We start from the raw sequence: 15,199 nt of genomic DNA, 5'->3' as shown, positions 1-15,199 counted from the left end.
GGTGGAACTGTAGCCCCCCCGAATTCATGTGTGGGAACTGTGGCCCCCACTGTGACTGTGCGCAGAGGTATGCCCCTGAGGGAGGCCGTGGAGGTTGAATGGTGGCGTCAGGGCGGGGACCTACCCTGACAGGTCCGCTGCCCTTGTGAGAAGAGGGGTCTCTCGCTGTCTCTCTCCCCTCCTCCTGCCCCCAACAGCCTGTGGGCGAGCCCAGCGACCCCAGCCTCCGGGACTGGGGGCTGGCAGATGGCAGAAGATACTCGCGTGTGTTTAAGCCGCCCGGTCCGTGGGGCCTGGCTGGGGCCGCATGTTCATTCCCACTCCAGTCGTCTCTCCCGAGCTGACGCCGAGAGTCACGGCTGAGGCCGGCTGGGCACCCTCCCCTGCTCTCGGGACGGCACTGCTCTCACAGCCGGTAACCTCATCCCCGCCCGGCCAGCGGGGAGGCAGAACCACCCGGTCCTGACTCAGGCGCCTCTTGCAGACCTTTGCTGCTGCAGGCGTGCAGAGAGGCTCACGGAAGCTTGCTTCCTCCCGGTCTGTGAGGCATTTTTACTGCAATAAAGGGCCTGACTTCATGCAGCCACTCTTCCACGCTCATGATCCTCCTACAAGTTTTCTGACCTCAGTATTTTCCGATGTGTTTTCGTGGATCAGAGACTAGGAAACAGTGAAACCTAGATCGATGGCTGCTGAAGAAACAGCGCAAACGCGGAACCTGAATGGGATGTGACCCGGTGAACCACCACAGGGCGCGCGGTGGAAGGAACGACCGCTCCGTGCGGGGGACGCGCACAGCCTCCATCTGAACAGCAGAGGGCGCCGCCGCGGCTCACGGGCGGCTCGCAGGCCGACCACAGACGCAGGCGCACTCGTCCCTCAGTCCACGTTGGTGTAAGTGCTGAGATTCACCTCGTCACTTGTGATTGAGCTCTATCAATATTTCAGAGCGGCTATTTTATAATTACGTGCTTTATTAACTTCATTAGAAAAGCAAAAGCAATCAAATGTCACGAATAATGACAGCGCAGCAGACGGACCGCGTGACCTGAGCCCGGGGAAGAGCGGTCAGCGCGCGCAGGGAGGGCGGCGCCCCCGTTCCCGCCGGGCTCCCGTGGGAACGAAGGTGGTTTTCCGCGCCCGCGGCACGATGACGTCGTCGTCGCGGCCTGGTGGGGACCGCCAGCTGCTCGGCCAGGTCGTGCGCTCGGCAGGCAGCGAGGTTCCGGAGACGGGCCGGGGGCGCCTGTGGTCCGAACGAGAGGAAGCCCGGCCCTGCCCAGAGCCCGCGCCCGGCGCCCCCGAGGGCGCGTCTGCCGCGAGTGACGGCCGAGACCGCGCAGCGCCCCCTGGACTGCGCAGAGCCCCTCGGCTCTCTCTGCGCCCCGCACGCGGAGGCGGCTGCAGGCCTGTCCGGGAAACCAGTGCACTGACGCGAGACCCTCCGGCCGCGGCTGAAGGCGGGTCGGGGACACAAGATAGTGACCGGAGGCGCGGAGCGAGGAGCAGCGAGTCCGAGCCAGTCCCCGTGAAACACCAGGCCTCAGGACACCCAGGGGGCAGCACAGCCACAGACCGCGCCCTGGGGAGGCCCCTGCGTCCAGGCCTCAGGTCTCCTGGGCGACCCGGTGGCTGGAGAACCAGGTCTGACCGTCCTGTGCGACACCTTCACCCCAACAGCTTCAGAGAGGTTGGCAGCCGACGTTTTCCTTTCTGCCTTTTTTGAAAATAAAAGACAAAGAATATCTGTCTGCAGAAGAAAATATAAAACCCATGTGAGTATTAGCTTGGTAACTTAAAGAGTGTCTTCTTTTCAGTGGAAATGCCAGAAGATAGATTATTTGGGGACTCTCGCACGAAAACTTCTGGGACAAGGGATGGCAGCGTTTGAGGAGAGTCTTGCGGAGAGACTGCAAATCCACCTTTGAAGGCGGAACCGCGCCCAACCCTCTTGCAGCCCGTTTGTCTCCCTGGGCTGCACCCAAAGCTGCTTACTCTAAAGGTCAGAAGAGAAAGGCTATTTTTTAAAGTCTTTACACAGCTTGTTTAGACAGAAGTTTAGATTAAACGCCCCGAATGCCAGGTGATAAAACGTTCTTCTTGGGGGTTCACGTGGCCCTGCTTGAGCTAGCTCAGGGTGCGTGTGTCCCGAGTTTTACACTGGCCGGTGTCTGTCCGTCTGTCTGTCTGTGTCCTCTCGACAGGACTCAACCCCAGAGTTTCTAGAATGTAACGTGGTGTCCGTGGTTGATGGCCATGTGCCTGCAGTGGTTCTCACGAGACCTTCATAAGCACAAAGTAATACCCATTTGACCCCAGTAACTATGCATTTAGCTCACGTCACCACTATGATTAAGAACTAAGGCTGTAAGCCCTGGCTGGCGTAGCTCAGTGGATGGAGTGCGGGCTGCGAACCAAAGTGTCGCAGGTTCGATTCCCAGTTAGGGCACATGCCTGGGTTGCAGGCCACGGCCCCTAGCAACTGCACATTGATGTTTCTCTCTCTCTCTTTCTCCTCCCCTTCCCTCTCTAAAAAGAAATAAATAAATCTTTAAAAAGAAGAGTTAAAGATTTAAAAAATTAAAAAAAAAAAAGAACTAAGACCGTGTAAAAAGCAGTGTGCTCCGGGGTGATTTCAGTTTCTCAGGACTGAAGTTATGATGAAAACCAGGCTGCAGGCGGAGCTCCGGGGGAATACAGTGATAAACCTGTGGACACCTTCCGCCTGCCGGCTCGCGCTGTCCTTCTGAGACCGAAGGTTAAGGCACCCGAGCGTCTAAAATCCGCATCTAAAATCCGACAGAGGCGCAGATAAAACCACTACCTGGACAGAACTGCAAAGACCACTGTTAGACCCGGGCGGCGGTCTGGTTCCGCTTCATCGCGGCGCTAACATAACTCGGCCGGCACCGCCCGGCGCTAAGTCACGGCCAGAAGTCCGGAGGGCGAGCAGGCCGCGTTCTGCCCACGAGGCAAACCCAGTGCCGGGCGAGCGAGGGAGCCGCCGCGGAAGGACGCTCAGCCAGACGCTGTGGGTTCTCAGTGGAGCCCGCGTCTCCTCGGAGGTCCCCTCTCTGAGGACGGACGTGGGCACCGCGGCCGCGACGGTCCTGGGGATGGCCTGGCGGGTGGTCTGTGGGCGGCCCTGGGACACGGGTCTGCGTGAGAAGTGCCTCTGGGGCAGCCGGAGCACTGCGACCCGGTGTTTCTGGCCCAATGGCTTGTGTGAACTACGCGACCTGTACGAGGTGCGACCGATGAGGACAGGGGGTGGGCCGAGGCCTGAATATGGCGACGGCAGCGGTGGGCGGTGCCAAACAGCTCACGGCCATCATTCCTTTTCCTGGACGGGACGCACCGCTGCCTTTCAGCGGGCTGAGCGGGCCCCTCCGCTGGGCGGCCCCCGTATCTGCCGCGATGCCCAGTCCCCCAGCGCCGTCTGCGGGAGGTGTGGCCGTGCCCCGTGGGTGCCGTGGTTCGCGGACGCACAGCTGAGCCTGGAATCACTGCAGCGCAGACGGGCGCGTGGGCTCAGGCACGCGGGGCCTCATCCCTCCTGTGACCGAGACCGGCGGGGACACTGTGTCCAACGGGGGGGTTTAGGGTGGGACATCAGGGGCTGATCCCGGGGGCCACCGCAGCGGCGTCCAGGAGGTCCCCGAGTTCTGCCTCAGCAAGCAGACTGGGCTGCTGCCTACGCCCCTCCCTCGGCCCTCCACGCCCCCAGCTCCGTCAAGACCGACCCAGCTGGGGACACGTCTGAGTTTTTCTCTTGTCCTTTGCAAACACAGGAAACCAAACTCGAAGGCTGCGGAGTCAATTCTCCACGAGAAACACAAAGCACGATTTCTTAACGTCAGATGCAACACGCAGGCACCCAGTCCGTGAGGGTCATTACCCGTGGAATAAACTCACTTCATGATTGATCCGGAGGCCGAGGAGAAAGGAGCTGTGTACACAGTGATGTGCACACCATGATGGCCGGGAATTAAGTGGAAATGACTGAGCTCCTCGGAAATGTGGGGGAAGCGGTGTCATCGCAGCAAACGGGGTAGGGGCACGCAGTAAGCGTGGGTGAGCAGGTGCCTCCCCGAGTCCTTAGTTGCAAGTGAGACAATCACCAGTTTTGTGCAGACTTCACTTGGCCTCTCTGTGAAGTTGCTAGTGCACAAAACATAGGAGGGAGGACACGGGGAAAATAAAATAGAAAACGGAGGTCTCGTCTGTCCGCGGGTGCAGCATCAGCCCTCCGGACGGAGTGAGAACGTCTCAGGCGGCAGCGGCGGGGCAGCCCCCTTCCTGCGGGGCCAACACGGTCCTCGCCCGGGTGTGGTGCGGACAACCGCAGCCCGAGCGCCGAGCGCAGCGCCTTCCGCTGACATTTAAAATCGTCTTTCAGAGCCAGCGTCCTTACTTGAGGCACACGTTAAACGCCTGCAAACAGTGCCTTCAGAAAGGACCCCAGCGCATGGCCAGAGAGGGAAGGGCCGTTGGGAGGAACGGCAGCTGCACGGGCCGCGCGGCGGGCACTCCCCGGACGAGCAGTGCGCATGCGAGGCTGGTGGGCCTCTGCCCCTCGACGGCCCGCGGGCGGGCGGGCTGCGGCGCGGGAGTCCGTCGTGTTTAGAAAGATGCGCATTGGCTTGTCGCATGACTGATGAGGCTTTTGGTTCCCGTCACGCGTGAAGGTAAACGGAGCGCAGGGCGGCGCCCCTGGTGGCCCCTGGACGGCCCTGGCTTTTCCACTCGCATCTCGGCAGACGGCAGCCTTGCGTCTCCGCGGGAGCCTGAGCCCGGGCCGGAGGCAGGGGGAGCGAGCGGGCATCCCTCGGAGCTGCACCGGCGGGCGGCGGGGACGCGGGGACGCGGGCGCGCTTCCCGGCATACGGATGCACGCGGTGCTGGGCGAGCATTTGGGGCGCCCCAAGCACCCTTTCCTCAGTCCCGGGCCACCAGTATTTACTCGGTGAGTACACCCACCTGCGCCCTCAGGCCCCAGGAACAGAGGACGTTTGTTCGCCCCGACCTGCACGTCGTCCCGCCTGTCAGTCCAAAACCGCGTCATCCGCTCGGAACTCACCGTTGAGGGGGACCACGCGTCCTGTTCCGAGAACGGAGCAGAAACTGAGCGGCTGGTTAACGGTTGATCTTCCCCACCGCATCCACCATGGCACCCTGATGCCGACTTCCTTCCGCGACCCGGCCACGCGGCTTATGCTCACTCCTGTGCGCTGGCTGACGAGGTGCTAGGGGAACGCGTCCTCCTCCTGAGAACAGGGAGTGGGCACCGCCGGGTCCCAGCGACCTCCCTGACCGTGGGCAGGGGGTCCCCCGGTGCACTCCCAGGGGCGGGGGGGGGCCTGGGGGTCGCCCCCTGGGCTCTCACAGACTTCGCCGCACGCTGGTCTAACTGGGAAACGCGCTCCCGGGGACAGTGACAGCTGTGTCACTGTGTCACTGTGTCACGACGTGCCCGCTCTGCAGAGCCTGTTAACCCGGGAGCGCGCCGGCCAGGTCCCCGCGCAGCAGTGGCAGCGGCAGGGCGCAGCGCGGTTTCGGTGAGAGCTGTCTGTGGACCGACCCGCGGCATCACCCCCGGTCCGGTTTTCTCCCGCTCTGCCAGACTCGGGAAAGCAGAGCGAAGCCGAGACACGTGTCAACACGTCCACACACACGCGTGCACACACACAGTGACGTTTCGGGTCTTTTTTTCTTAGGACGATGAATTAATTCTCCCACGTCTGCACTTTCACCATTCCGAGGAATTTTGACCTAACGTGGTGTTCTATTTTTACAGTTTTAGCTAGAAAGCAAACCATGGACTGAAATAATGTATTTCAAAAACGTTGTTTAATTAGCTAACGTGAGATGTGTCCTGATCTTATTAAGCTGAGAGACAAAGGAAATTTTAGGAAAAACAGGTCACGAACACAGGGCTCGGGAAGGACCAGGTCTTCTTCTGTGCCCTCACTATCACGCCCGCTCCGAATCCTCACCCAAACGGGTGCTGGTTTGACTCAAGCAGTGGAATGGAAAATATTTCTATATCTACTGTTATTTTTAAAATTCACCTATCAAAAAATTGCCCCCTCCTATTCAGGGACTTCCTGCAATGAAAAGTAAACACCAGCTGGGACAATAAGAAGCGTCCTATTGGCCCGCGGTCGCTATGGTGACTGCGGAGGAGGCGCAGGCACGGGGAGGGGGTCCGTGGTCGGTCACTCCCGGGCCGACCTGGCCTCGGGGCGAGGGGCTCACAGCTTTCCCGCCACCCACCGCGACCTGTTCTCAGAGACCTGCGTGTCTGATGCAGGTCAGTTCGGTGGCCAGTCAAGAATGACTGAATTCAGACACTACCGATTTCCCGGGGCAAACCTTTACTCGTGAGTCAAGACGAGTTTATTAGCACGAAATCAAAAGCTTATCGAGAGGAGCAGCAACATGTAACACTGAAGTGCTGGAGGAGTCGGTCGTAACTCACTTGGAGAGCAGATTGAAAACATGTTGACTGAAGTAGTCCGGCGTTATGAGGGCCCGTCCTGGGCGGCAGAGGGGACGATCCCGGGGCTGTGGCAAGGAGATGATTCAGGGCTGTTTTCCTCTGCTCACCGCGTCTGCCAGCCCCGAGTGGGCTGGCTCTGTGTCCCCCAGAACGGCCAGGGGTGGGCCCGGCGCCGGAGGGCACAGGGACAGCCTGCGTCTGGGAGCGGTGACTGGGTCAGAGCAGGTTCCTCCAGAGCCACTCAGAGCGGGGGAGGGGGCGGGGGGGGCAGGAGCATCCAGGGGTCGCCCAGGGCACAGGGGCATCCGCTCTGGATCCCCCACGTCCTGGGTGTCTCGGAAGTGCCGTGCCAGGGCACGGGCGTCTGTCAGAACAGAGGGAGGCCCCGCGGCGTCGCCCTGCCCCCAGCGCATGACTCACGCCGGGAGTGGGATCTGCGGGCTCACGCCCAGCGGCTTGCTCTTTGCCCCGGGGCCGACGAGAGGGCTGTCCCCGCAGTGGCGGACAAGAGCAGCAGTGTCTGGGCGACATTTGGAAACACGAGAAATGAACTCTCTGTCGAGTCTGTTCTTCTGCCGCGTCGACAGGTCGTTCGGTCCCACAACTGCGCACGCCACCTCGAGGCCACCACGTGTCCCCCCTGGGGCTGGACTGCGGCGGACTCCCGCGGCCTAGTGACCAACGGCGTGAGCGCCTGAAGTGCAGCCCAACGCCAAGGTGCCGGTTCACCGACTCTGGAGCCCTCCCCCAGGCTCGCCGCTCCCGCCCCGCCCACCTGCTCCTTCGGGCTGCGCCATCGGGACTCCCCGGCCCTTCCCGGCTCGTCTGCCCCTGCCCCACCCCCGATGGGAATGTGAGCCGCTGTGGCTCCTGCTGTCCCTCCAGCACCGCACCCCCCACCCCCCACCCCCAGCCCCAGCCGCCCCGAGTCCCAGCTGGCCCGGCCCGGAGTCTCAGCCCCACGCACCCTCCTGGGCGCCGACTCTCCTCATTCGGCAGCCAGACCGTGTCTCTCCAGTCAGAATCCTGCTGCCTCAGCCCCTGTCCAAAACCGTCCACAGGCCTCCCCTGTGGACAGCCGCAGAGTCTTACAAACATGTGGAAACCACGCCGTGAACACGTCTGGAACAACGCGCCGAGTCCTCCCATGGCCTGCAGGGCACTGCGCGCTCTGGCCCCGCGACCCCGCGGGTTTTATCCCCGACCCGCTCTGCGTCCAGCACACCGGACTCCGGAAGGCTCTTGAACCCCTCTGTGGGGCCGTTCCACGGGGAGGGGTCCACACTAAGGACGATCACAGGGGTCCCCGGGCGCCGGCCGGCCGGCACGCCCCCGCCCCGCCGCGCTGCCTCCTGGCCCTGTGGCGGCCCTGGTGCAGGGAGACGGGAGTGCTGCCCCTCGCCGGCGTCCATCTCCCTGCGCCAGGACGTGTTCGCTGCCCACGGCGCCTCCCTCCTCCGGGTCGCGGCCGGCATGAGGACCCGCGCATTACGAGCGCGGGCCGCGGGGGAGCCAACCCCTCGTTCCCCTCCCACAGAAAACAGAGGAAGTCGATAAAAATACTGTGGGTGCTAGACACTCGTCTTCTCTTTGCCGCCTCAAAATGGTTCCTCCTAAAATGCCAGTTAACAAGGATTTTAAAAGAGTTCTCCAAGGTCTGCTGACATATGTCTGTCATCACATTCATTATAATAAGCATGCAATTATTATAGCACTTTAAAAAGCATATTAAAGTTACAGCCACTACCCCCTGTTCCCTTCCGTAATTTTAACGTTCTCTCTAGAGCTGTTGTGTACCTGGTTCTGGAATGGGAGCAAAGAGCGGTTGGAAGAATACTAAACACAAACTAAGCGCAGGCGGGAGGAGGAAAGGGTCCCTAGGCACCCGCTGTGGCCGGGAACGGTTGAGTAACACGCGTGTCAAAGACGCCCCGTCACCAGCGGGACGTGACCTTGGCTCTAAGCTTCTGAAGAGCCCGAGTGGAACGGGGGGACCAGTCCGTTGTGTGGGTCCCCATTTCACAAGAATAAAACAGCAACTGCTCAAGAGGGGCCGCACGGTTTTCAGTCCTAGGTTTTCTCAGGAATCTCTCCCAAGATCTCCCCAGAGGCGGCCCTACCCCCGCGGTAAGGGGCGAGGCCAGCAGGGTGGCTCTGAGAGTCGCGGCAGTGCAGGCACGTGGCTCAGAGGCAGCGTGAGCCGGGAGCCAGCAGGCCGAGGCCTCGGAGGGGTCGCTCAGCGGGGACGTAGACCCCGCCTGATGGCCCGACCCTCAGGTCGCTGTGGGGGCGTCCTGGGGGATGCGCGGACTGCCCGCCCAGGATGGGGCCCTGAGCCTGGTCCACACGGCAGGGGCCAGGGGGCCAGCCGGGCACTGGGCTTCCTCTCTGCACGGCTCCCCATTTCCCGACCCCGACACCAGGGGGCAGGCACGGAGGCCAGTAAGTCCCATTACAAGTTAACACAAAGACACCAGACGCTGCATTTATTCCTCCACTGGCAGCCTCTGACCTGCCAACAGTCCAAGTGTGCGAAGCATGGCCGCCTGCCTGCTCACGACCGGGATGGCTCGCTCAAAGACCTCATCCCTCCTTGCTTTCCTAGGGTGGGACCAGGCCGTAGGAACAGACAACCGGTTCCCTTCTGTTTTCCTTGGACACAGAGCACACGTTATCAAAGGCACTGAGTGGAGGGGTAGAAGCCTGCGTGTCTGTGGAAGTGCGCTCACTTTAACTCTCCTCCACGGTGGTTCATCGGAGACCGTTCTGACCGCCGGGCCGGCTGCGGGAGGCAGGGAGCGCAGGGCGCAGCGTTGCTGCCTGCTCCCTGCGGTCCAACGATGCGGCGGCTGGAGAGTGCTGTGCGAGGCCGCTCAGTACCGAGAACAGAGGGGGGAGGAGAAACGGGAGGGGGGAGGGAGGGAGGGGGAGGGAGGGGGAGGGAAGAGGAGAAATGGGGGGGAGGGAGGGAGGGGTGGGGGGAAGGCTGGGAGAAGGGGAGGAGAGAAGGAGAGAGAGGAAAATGCAGGGAGACACAGGGACTGGGGCGCAGAAGGGCGCCGTTGCCATGGCGACAGTTTGACAGTTGGCCGCGAAGGGCGGGCAGCAGGGGCCGCCCTCCCGTCTGCTCTGTGCTCCCCGAGGTGAGCCCAGGTGTCCGAGGTTCGAGTGACCGGCCCCAACCCCGCGAGGCCTGAGGAGAGGACAGCTGCGTTCCTCGAGGAGGGTCGCCATGCCGCGGGGACAGCAGCTGGAGGACGGGAGGGGAGGCGCGGGCTCTCTTTCCGGCCCGAGGCCCCACACTCCGCCCCCCCCGCAGTGGCGTGGCCCAGACAGGCAGGACCGAGCAGCCGGCCGCTCCCAGGCCCCTGTGGGCAGTCCCTCTGGCCCTCGGCCACAGTGCCCCCCCCACCAACACCCCCCCCGCCCCCCCCGCACACGGCCAGCTCCTCGCAGCCAAGTCGGTCAAGAGTCCGCACCCTTGCCTCACTCCAAGGTCACAGCGCCCTCGGCTCTTCTGGCCCTTGTGAGGGTGGGAACCCTTGTCCGCTTCCGCGGGCCGGCCGCAGGCTCCCCCATCACCCCTGGGCCCCAGTCTCTGTGTCCCCTCCCCCGCAGCCTGCGAGGGCTGTCCCTGGGTCCCGCTTGTCTGGTGGGCGATGATGACACCGACGACGGGGCGCTCACGGTGAAGGTCAGGCAGCCGCTCTCTGAGGAGGAGAGGTTTGACCTGAGACCCGGGGGCGGGAGAACCGGCCTCCCCGACTCCTGGGGGCAGCTGCTCGGAGCCCGGAGCCTGGGGAGGTCAGCAGGGCAGCCCCGGGGGCGGGGGGGGGGGGCAAGCGTGCCGTGTGTCTGGGGGCGGGACAGACGTGCGGGGTTGGCTGCAGGGCGGCGAGTGGGGGCGGAGGGGGCCGGTCAGTGGGGGGAAGGCAGCAGACGGCCGGCCCGGCCCAGAGCTTGAACCGGGCCCTGAGATCCGGTGTGGGCAGCCCTGCAGGCCTTCGGGACGGGCCGGGCATGCCGCCCTGCACGCCCCATCCCTCCCCTGGCTCCGGAGACGCTGCGGCCGTGGGGCCGGAGCGGGAGCAGCGTTGCGGGCAGAGGGGGCGCAGGGAGGCTTGCGCGTGGGGAGCAGAGCCGCCCCCTGGGGCACGTTTAGGAGCCGCGCCGCCCATGCGTCCTCAGAGTTCGTTCATCCCCGGGGCCTGCCGTGGGCACACACTCAGAAGGGGGCGGTGTCCAAGGTCTCCGAGGTGCCTGGCGCTGTGCTGGTCTCCGGAAAGTCACTTTGCAGCCACAGCCACTGAGCCCCGGGCCGCCGACCACCGGGCCCCACACCCTCCGGCTTAGAGATGGGCTCCTCTCCCCGAGTCCGAGAGGCCGGCGATGACGCCGGAGCCATTACAACCCCCAGCGTGCACTTGCTAACGGTGAGCTCAGCAGAAGGGGGGCTAACAGCTGCTTCCAGTCCGGGGCCGTGTGACGTGGTCAAGTTTCTTCCTTATGTCCCTAGATATGTTTGTGAGGGGGCACCCTGCCGTGCGGCAGGCCCGCCGACGCAGGTTCGGTTCCTGGCTCCAGCAGGCGGCCGGGTGGGCGGCAGATGGGCCTCTGGGGGGGACTGCGGGAGGATGGCGATTTCCAGTTCGCATCTTTCATGCTCACTGGACGTGACTGCAGACCTACCAGTGAAAGGGAGTGTGAGCGGCTGTGACAGCCACTTAAGAAGGAGTGAAATTCCGCTGCTTGCACTTACGCTTTGAATGGCACCCCTGGGTGCCCGGAACTGTGATAACAGTGACCACTGCGCATCTGGGGGGACCCCGTCCACGCAGAACCTCGTCTTCGCATCGTCGAAGCCCCCAGCTGCTGGGTGGCGGCGGGCCCCGTGCTCACAGGTGCGCGGCCTGCCCTGCGCTTGAAGTCTCGCTGCCGCTCCAGCCTGCGGCTGTCCTCGGGGACCGGCTGCGGGGCCGGCCCCCTCTGCCGGGCATCGGGCCCAGCGGAGACCGCCCCGTGGGCCCCGGGCTGCAGATGCACGAGTGTCCCCCCCCTCCCGTGGGGGCATCAACCCCGCCCAGACTTTTCTGCTGAGCGGGTGGGGTTGGGTTTTTAAAATTCCCACCAGGTTCAACTCACTCACCTATGTTACCTACAGTCACGTGCCGTTTGGGAAGGCCTCCCACCCACTGTTCACGCCGCCAATGTCTGTGTGCTAACCACGGCGCTCGCTCTGCCCGGGTTTATTCACATGCTGAGCGAGGCTCGCGCCACAGCCAGTGTCGACGCTGAGGCCTGGCCCACGTGTGCCCAGCAACCGCTCTTCTCATCAAAACGAAAGGGCACAGGCCTGGAGACCAGCAGCCGCCCGAGGAAAACAGCGACCTCTGACAGCCACCGCTGAGGGCCTTCGTCCGACAACGAGGCTGCGTCTAACACGCCGTCTGCGCTTGACGGCTCAATCTGTCTCCCGGGGGTAAACGACTACGACAGAAGTGCCGCCACTTAGAAGCAGCTCGGAAGGCACCACAAGGCGGCCCAACGGAGAACGTTTTCAGACGCACACGCACAACGAACCAAAGCCTTCGTCTCCTTCCCACGTCATTGATGGGCAGGAGGGAGAGAAGCAGGCGAGCAAACCCCAAACTCAAACTCTCCCAGAGCTTGTGGGCTGCAAACTCCCCACAGATGATAGAAGTGACATTGGGTTCCACTTTCTCAAATGAGAGTTCTGCCCAGGTTACTCACGTTTTCTCTGAAAAATCGACACGCTTTCCTCTGTCTCATCTCACGCTCTCGCCCCCTTTTGCAGACAAACCCTGATGTGCAGGGAAACTGTACGACTTTGTCTTCAGAATGTAGCCAGCCGGGAAGCGCACCCCCTGCACCCCGACTCGGTCACACCCACAGACACACACACGGTGACACCATCCATCGTACCGCGGCGGCCTCGTCCGAGGTCCCCGTGAGGAGAAGCCAGAGGCGCGGGGGAGGAAACGGCTGAGACACTAACAGTCACGCGCCCTGCACTCTGAGCAGTAGGCGGCATCGAAACAATTTATTACAGGTTAAGCACCAGGTTTCCGATTATTGTTATTATTTTAAAAATCCTCACCGGAGGATATGCTCATTGACCCCAGAGAGACCAGGAGAGAGAGAAAAAGACCGTTTTCCTCCCGTACACACCCTGACGGGGGATCGAACCTGCACCACTCTGGTGCAGGGGCAGCGCTCCAACCCACTGAGCCCACTGGCCTCCGCGATTTCCAATTATTTTTCCATTTAAGATTCATTAAATCTCAAAGAAAGATTTAACAAATAAATACCAGCACAAGCTAACTTGAGTGACAGGACCCTGGGGACCTCCCTCGACGAGACTGGATAGGTGAAAACACAAGACTTTTTAAAAAATTCTTCAAAGAATACCCGCAAATAAGTATTGACATAAATACTCCTTAACCTGTCAGCACATAAGCCAGAATGGCACATGTAAGACAAAATAACTCGATTTCCTGAAACACAGACGCGTGGACTGAAGCAGGCGCGGGAAGGAAAGGAAACGCGGCGCTCGGAGAGACTCCGGAGCCAGCAGAGGCCGTGAAAGCAGGAACCCCGCGGGGGCGGGGGGGCGCGCGGACGGCCCGCAGCCCCTGGACTCGCCGGGCCCCACTGGCGCGGAGCGCCCTCCTCCCGCCGCCGCCGGGAGTTCAGCGACCTCGCTCCCAGACTCCGCTCAGCGCCAGGAGCACTGGGACGCGCATTCATACCTGACGTCACTCAAAACTGGGGAAAAAGGGGCGTGTCTACCGACCGACGCCCACGGGGGGCGGAGGCCCGGCTTTGCGCTGCTGGAAGGTGCTCGTGCGCAAGAGTCGTTCCGCCGCCTTCCATAGCGCGCCCCGGGGAAACGAAATTATCCAGTTGCACTCCACGAAATGGACTTCCCCAGTAAAGCTCCGCGGTGTTCATTTATCGTTCTAGGGGAACGAAATGGAAAAAAACAATGTAATTTCCTGACTTGTTCCTGGTCTGGAGCTACGCAGGAATGCAGACTGCGCTCCCACAGGGCCTGGGGGGCCCTGCGTGGGGAGGAGGCCTCGCTCCCTGCTGTTCCACAGGGGGGCAGAGTGCGGTCCGCAGACAAACCCGCGCGCCCTGTGGGGGGCGCTCCTCACACCCCGCACTCCGCCCTCCGCAGGGTGGCGAGGCAAAGCCTGCGCAGCCCGGCACGCGGGGAGGGCCGCGCCGTTCCTCTGCGCTCTCCAGGCCGCCGTGCTCACGGTCCCCACCTCCGAGTGGACAAGAGGGACGCCCCCCCAGAGGAGGCCAGGATCCCTGGACCCAGACCACACAGAGCCCTGCCGGGAGCGTGAGTCACTGAGCGCTGGGGGCTCACGTCCTCCGGTGACGGGCAGGCCTGCGAATCTCCAAGAAAAATGTAAAAAACAGGCGATGGATTGAGGGCCGACTGCAAATCCAAGGATTGCTGGTTTGATTCACAGTAGGGGCACGCGCCTGGGTTGGGGCCCAGGTCCCCAGTAGGGGGCGCACGAGAGGCAGCCACAAGAAGATGTTTCCCTTGCTCTAAAAATAAATAAATAAAATCTAAAAAAAAAAAACCCAAACAGACCAAGGGAAAAGGAGAGGTGATGGGGTCTTTCAGTGGAAACAGGGTTTCCCACAGTCTGTACCCTCTGCGGGGGTCCGCCCGCCCAGGCGGGAGGGAGGGCTGCACCCGAGCCGGGGCCCCACCCCCGACACACCAAGGGCCTGCAGGTCCCTGAGCCGGCAGGAGGCAGAGCTCCCCTGAGGAGAGCGGCGAGACTGGCTTTATTTTGCGAACACACACACTTCGGGAGCACACATCCCAGCCTCCCGCGACCCAGTTGGAGATGCGACTGATGGGACTGATGGGCAGGGTCAGCGGAGGCCCGCAGCTGCCCTTACGGGGCGTGACGCAACAATGAACACGTAACAAAGGAGAATGGGCCCGTGTTTCACGTGCTCACGACTGCACACCTGCTCTGGGTTACTGTATGTAGAGGCGTATTTCGGTGGAATACATAGTTGCTTTTATCCAGTCGTTAGAATTTTCCGTATAGTGCACGGTGGCTACAGAAACTCGAAATCGAAGTCATCAGAGAACACTTGCATGCCTGGGTATCAGTCATCGGTGATTCCTTCTCACCTGCTCTGAGCAGACCTGGGAGGCTTCTTGCAATCCGATTCGCCCTGCTGTATGTGTGACAAGCTTCTGAGAATTGTTCCCGCCCCCGGCCCAGCGTCCGTGCACCGGGAACAGGACGTGGAGTGCGGCCAGGTCTGCCCACGCCGAGGTTCGCCCCACAGCCGCCCACTCTCCACCTGCCCACAGAGCCGCGGGGGTCAGCGTGCGGGCCTGCCACCAGACACGGGGCTCTGAGATGGACACACAGGGAGCCAGAAGCTCATTAAGGAGCCCCTTGTGCTCCAAGGTCAGCTCCAAGTTCAATGGAATTTGCCAAGGGCCCCAGACGGGCGAGCGCTGGGGGTCTGGGCCCTGCTCTGCACCTGGGAACACCAGGCAGGTTTCCTGGCCATCTTCAAACATTCCTGAGTCTGAGCATCTTTGAACGTGTCCATTAAGAAAACCTAGAAAATCCCACTTTTATATTGTTCTTTGTGCGGGAGAAAACCGGAGCGAGCTGGGAGGAA

General features: G+C 62.1%; 1 protein-coding gene across 1 annotated transcript in view; it reads right to left on the bottom strand.

The window, feature by feature from the left end:
• NDST4 (N-deacetylase and N-sulfotransferase 4) overlaps window positions 1-15,199 on the bottom strand; it is a 77,215-nt gene that overhangs the window by 13,932 nt on the left and 48,084 nt on the right. The window lies entirely within an intron of this gene.

Source organism: Phyllostomus hastatus, unplaced genomic scaffold, assembly GCF_019186645.2.
Source record: "Phyllostomus hastatus isolate PE091 unplaced genomic scaffold, TTU_PhHast_1.1 phas_contig_159, whole genome shotgun sequence".
Classification (NCBI taxonomy): Eukaryota; Metazoa; Chordata; class Mammalia; order Chiroptera; family Phyllostomidae; genus Phyllostomus; species Phyllostomus hastatus.
Note: the sequence above shows the minus strand (reverse complement) of the source record. Positions and strands in the feature narration are given on the sequence as shown.